This window comes from Miscanthus floridulus, chromosome 4 (genome assembly GCF_019320115.1).
Source record: "Miscanthus floridulus cultivar M001 chromosome 4, ASM1932011v1, whole genome shotgun sequence".
NCBI classification, from domain to species: domain Eukaryota; kingdom Viridiplantae; phylum Streptophyta; class Magnoliopsida; order Poales; family Poaceae; genus Miscanthus; species Miscanthus floridulus.
In genome coordinates this window covers 47,484,439-47,490,450 of record NC_089583.1, presented here as the reverse complement: position 1 = coordinate 47,490,450, position 6,012 = coordinate 47,484,439, and the positions used below count along the sequence as shown (strand labels likewise).

At 42.9% G+C, this 6,012-nt stretch overlaps 1 long non-coding RNA gene across 1 annotated transcript; it reads right to left on the bottom strand.

Moving 5' to 3' along the window:
• Window positions 1-677: 677 nt before the first annotated feature.
• LOC136551479 (uncharacterized) lies at window positions 678-2,216 on the bottom strand. The gene is made up of 3 exons (XR_010782577.1): window positions 2,161-2,216; window positions 1,737-1,853; window positions 678-719 (listed from the first exon to the last, which is right to left on the bottom strand). It is a non-coding gene; the product is annotated as an uncharacterized lncRNA (long non-coding RNA).
• Window positions 2,217-6,012: the final 3,796 nt, after the last annotated feature.

Here is a 6,012-nt window from a genome sequence, read left to right as displayed (position 1 = left end):
CTCAATTGTAATCCTGAGGTAGTGCTCAACCCACTGATCCACGTTACCTTTGCAATTTTGAAAAACCACTTCAATGAGCTTGGGAGCAGGTTCAATATCAGAATCTTCCATGTTTTTGTCCATCATAATCTACAAGCAATGGCGCTTCTCAGCAAAAGTAGTAGCGCTAGTATTGTCCAGAACATCAAAAGTTAATGAATCACTCTAATCAAAACTTACATATTGTAGTGCATTCCACAGGCTTTGCTGGTAAGCAACCAACAGCTGCCAAAGCACCAGAATCATCATCTTCATCATCAGTTTCTGAACTAGCCATACATCTCAGAAGGCAGCAGCCTATCATTTTAAAGCAGCATGTTTTATAAGATGGAAAACATTTACAGAAGAATTTATAGTATAAAATTTATGGAAAAGGACCTTGGAAAGAACATACCAAATTCTGGCACAAACCTAGCGCATAAGGTGCCATCTCTTCACCAAATTTGTCAACAATGGTTTCTAAGGTGAACACAAGATCCTCATTCTCAACTTCATTCATCAGCTTAAAAAAATCTGTTTAACAGACATGATGAGCGAGAAGATTAATTTATAATCAAATTACTAGATTAAACAGATATGTTAATCCAGAAGATTAATTTATCATCAATTTACTAGACCAAAGGTAACTATTTTCATACCATCAAGAAGCTGAGGAAGTATAGGTCGAATCTCATTTAGATCTGCAGAGATGAAAATTATAATCATTATATGAACTGGTGTCCACAATTTAGAACTAGAGATACCTAGATCATATCTGAAGGTCCCAGGAAGGAAAACACCAACCAAGCACCTACTACTGATATAAAAATACATCAAATGCTTTCATTTCATTAATGTGCACCAGGCAATTCTGTTCATTTGATCTAATAGTACTCAATGGTTTTTTATTGATTCACGACACTTACATTGCAGGCAATAGTGCTATTTTTTTAGTGAAACCCTCTTCAACTATCGTATAATACCCCTATGTTGAAAACTTGCATTGTAGGCAATAGTGCTATTATTAGTTAATTACCCGTGTTGCTTCTATCATGCTTTCCAAATTTTGTCTTTCTTAATTTTGCTTTGTTTCACCCTGCTAATAATGTCTAAATGAGCATTCCAATAAAAACTGTAGTTTTCAACAACAGAAAGAAAATTGTAGTTTTCATTGGGTGCTATAAAACAAATACAGTTTTCAAGTTCATAAAAATAGATCAAATAAGAAGACAAGCATTTTATTGCTGTTCACTTGACATGATTTCATTAAGCAGCAGCATATCATTGTTTCTGTAGACAGGAAACGAATATGATACATAAAAAATACATGAATCAATGACAGTAATATTAAAAGACAACAAATTGTGTTCTCTAGGCTGATATTAAATGCATTTTGTTCCATCAAATCAAATGTATTCAGAATGACCATTGCAATCTAATTCGAGTATCAGGGCAGGTATCGTCTAACCCCAACCAATTAGAGCACTCAGGTCTGGATAGATCGTGCATCCTATAGATCTATCATTTACGCATCGATCCATTGTGAAAAGAGAAATATTAACAGAGCATTCTTTCACAACCGAATTGAACATATCCACCAACGTAGGAATCGAACACGATCCAACAACGTATGAAGGGCACATGACTGGGGCCACCGATGGTGGGGATGGTGGTGATGATCTCGCCGAGCTTGAGATTGTAGAGGATGGTGGTTTTACCGGCGGCGTCGAGGCTGACCATGAGGATCCGAATCTCCTTGGCGAAGAGCCGGCTGAAGAGCTTCCCAAACGCGAGCCCCATCTTTCCCTCTACGGTGGCCCCCCTTCCTTCACCACCTGCACAATCATCACCACGTTCATTCATTCATTCATTCCCCACTCAAATCTCTCCCCTTAAACCCTAGCCACACAACGGATCGCGAGCCACATCGGCGCGTCCAGGCGAACGGCGCCGCAGATCTGAACCAACCCGATCCAGCCCCGACCGCGCGGGTTGGTCGGGCAGATCACGTGCTCGCTGGCCCCCTGGAGCGGAGGAGATCGGGAACAGAGAGATCTGAGAGCACGAGGGGGCTCAGATCTGGATCCGCCGAGGACAGGGAGGGAAAGGGGGAGGGAAGGGTGGATCAGGGGGCAGGCTCACCTGCGCTGTGTGCTGAATGCGAAATCCGGAGGAGGAGGAATTGGGGATTGGGGGCGAAGGAGACGTAAAGACGGGAGGGGGAGATATTAACGCCGCGCTTCGTGCCGGTTGGCGGGGTGGGAGGCACACCGGCGGCCACCGGCGAGGCGTGAGCCAGCGGCGAGGGACCGGCCGGCACAAAATGACGCGATGGGGGGAGGAGGAGGTGGAGACAGGCGGCCGCAGCCGCCGCCGCCCTGTCCGCGTCGAGGGAGAGAGGGAGCAAAGAGGAGAGAGACTAAGAGAGGCGGGGGAGACAATTTTCTTGAAGGTGGCCGCTATATACACAGCTAACATTTGTAGGGGCGGTTGGTGATTCAGCCGCCCCTACAAATGGACACAGCAGGGGCAGCTGGTAATACCAAATCGACCCATTTATAGGGGTGGCTCGTATCACTAGCCGCCCCTACTGTGCCATTTGTAGGGACGGCTGGTCTCGTGGGTCCTGAGAACGCCCACTGTAGAGGTGGCTCCATCACCAGCCGCCCCTACAAAAAAATTGTCCCGTTGCTATAAACGTTTTTTTGTAGTAGTGGCTTTAATATTTTCTCAAATATTCTTTACTCTTTATATATCTCCAGATATTATGCATGTGCCTCCACGGCCATATCTTAGTTGCATTTCGACTACCCATACAGCTCCGAGCTTGTAGTCGGAACCAAACCAAACGGATGTATAACATGCACTGAACACACATTCTCTTTTTTCGTGCAGCGCCGACTACTCTAGTCTCCTCTTAACGGTTGTAAAATTACTTGAATAATACGAACTCATATTTGTGACGCATTTACTTACACGGCTCACACGGTCACAGTCATGAACCTCACGACTATAAGCCGGAGGTACAAGTGCTTACACATATGGGCTCAACTACTTGAGAAATTTACGCGGCCTAACAAGAGCAAGATGCAAAAATTTATATGTATTTCATAATACTGGGATCCGCTCCCAACCTATTATTTTACATGCATGAAACCTGCTCCTAACTTAATATCCTAGATATCAATATCTATAAATTTTTGTATATTTATTTTGCAGGGACCAGATCTAAACCATGCTGCTGGGTGAGGTACGCGCCTCGGCAGACTACCTTACTCGGCCACCACGCCGCTGGATGAGACACGCACCCTCCGCGGGCTGCTTTACTCGGACTCGACAGCGGCATCATGTAGCGGCGCCTTACACTCAACCAGCAAGCAAATAAGGAGCACACGCACGTGGGATACAGGGGCATGCCTTATCCTGTTAAACTGACGCCGGAAACGAGACGGGGCTCAGCCGAGCTGCCAACAGCAACGCTACCCTTCCCAATGGGGCTGCATCCAATAGCAAACAAAGGAAGATACACGGCCTACAGCAGCATGTAAGATGACCACAAGATAGCAGCTTATTCGACTTCACTCCAACTACGCTCGAATTCAAGGATAAAAGACCAAATTTACAAGCTTTCAACCACTCGACGACAAGCGGTCGTTGATCATTGCCTTCAGGAGATTACTCGGCTGCACCCTTAAGGACATCGACAAGATCCTATAATCGACTACTGAGTAGTCGGATTGTAGGCTCGGGGCTACGGGATATATATCCTTAGAGGATGCATTCAAATTTCTTCGAAAAGAAATTGCAAATAAGACCCTCCAACTCTTTGTTCCAAACAGCAAGAGGCTCAGGGGCTACACTCAATGAGTGCACTTTTTTGAAAAGTGCACACCACTCGAAGATTTCAAGAAGCACTACATGGTTTCTCTCAGAAAGCACTTGGACGAAGCTTGTTTCTACTCGGCAAGACCTGCAGGAACAAGAAGGCTTCCAAGATCAGCGCTCGGGAGCTTGTGGGACATAGTCTCCGGGTACCCCGTAAGGAAGGGAGAAGATCTAGTTCGACTAGGAATTCTCTACATATAATTCTAGTAACATTGCTATCCTGTGATCCTACTATGACTCTTACATTGTAACCGACTAGGAGACTTGTCTCCTGGGCTATATAAAGAAGGGCAAGGCTCCCTAGATTGACATAGCAAAGAGGAATAGACCTCACGGTCTAAACCCCAAGTGTAGGGTGCAATATATTTTCCATCCAGATTGGACGTAGGGACGCTATTTCGATGGACCAGACCAGTATAAATTATTGTCTCTACGTTCACCGTCGAGATCTGCATATGCCGAAGCCCACCAACCATCGTCCCGGATAACCCCGTGACGAGTTGCAGGTCATCAAACACCGACAGAGTGCAATAGACGCTTGTACCCCTCACTTAACTTCCTAATAATCTATTGAAATCTAATTCTATTATGCATGATTAAAGGGTGAACTCACAGTCCTCTTATACGAAGTATGGCAAGTACATAAATTACTTTTCTTATACAAAATAATCATCTATTTTTATTTAAGTAAACATTATCTTCTTGTTCCCCGAATGCACTATATTTCTGGACAAATTCAAATGCTAGAATGTACTGCTCCCTCCATCCTCAAATATAGTGGATTTTGACTTAAAATTTATACTGAAATATAGTGTATTCTATATAATGACTATGCCTAGATTTGATAAAGTTTGTTTAAAAGGAAACCATAATTCCATGAGAAACTCGTTAATTGGATATAATCTATGGGTACATGTGTCATTGAGTGTTCTCTTAAGTTGTCTTAATTTTTTTAGAATGTACTATATTACAGGATGATGGAGTATATTTTAGGATGGAGGGAGTAGGGAAAAGGTCGTAAGATGATGAGTTTCTTTATTAAAATAGATTAATTAGTTATCCGTATCTATATATTAAATTATGTGTTGTGATTGTAATATCTATTCATATAGAATATTATTTGAGACAATTGAGCAAATATTTTTTCTTATGCATCACTCTTTCTTACGTCAATCATTTGAATAATTTAGGGCTAGCTTGGCAGAGCTCCACTCCCAGCTACTTCAGATCCCTACTAAAGGCTTAAAATGCAACTGGATGATAGTGGAGAGCTTATGAGAATCACTTCTTCATTTACACTACAACCTTAGAGCTAAAAAATCTGCTCTCCACCACTCTCCATTGCTCCCCATTTAATCACCACTAGAATCACTTTAGAATGGATTCTCACCTACTCTCCACTCTGCTCCCACACCCGAATTAAGACGTGAAATTCAAAAATCAGGAAGAAGAGCAATGCCAAACTAGTTCTTAAGCTAATTAATGTTATTTTTGGATTTGAATTAATTAATCATCGCGAGTGGACTCTTTTTGCAATTTAAGATGTAAAGGTCATGGATGTACAATTTTATCAAACTTGATTCAACCTATCGGTTGGAGGTTGATAGACTTATTAATATCGCAAGAGGCCTACGTGAAGACAGAAGATAAAGCATATACATTGTTCGTGCATTGGCTGTAAGAACATTGTTGTATTTACTGACGCAGAACAGTTCATTGCCCAATTGGTTTGCCGATGTTTTGATTTGGACCAACCACGGAGAGGGTAGTTCTATTTCTTATGCAATTGGCAACCCAGACAATACCGCCATTGAGAGACGAGCTAAAGGGGAGCCCATGCAGCCTATGCGTCAGCTAAGTTTCGGAATGCCATCAGGTTCCTGGTTAGGGACGAACTAGACATTACAATCTCTATTATTGGAAGATGGTGCTTAAGGGGGGAAAGTCTTCCTTATGGAGTCAGCCGAGGAGAAAATTTGTTTCCCCAGAGGTTCTGAATGACCTCTTAAAGGAATATTCGATGAGGCAGTTGGCAATCAGCTTCCATAACCGGAGATCCAAACTGAATACCAAGTTCGTGAAGAAAGGACTACACGCTACAAAGATGTA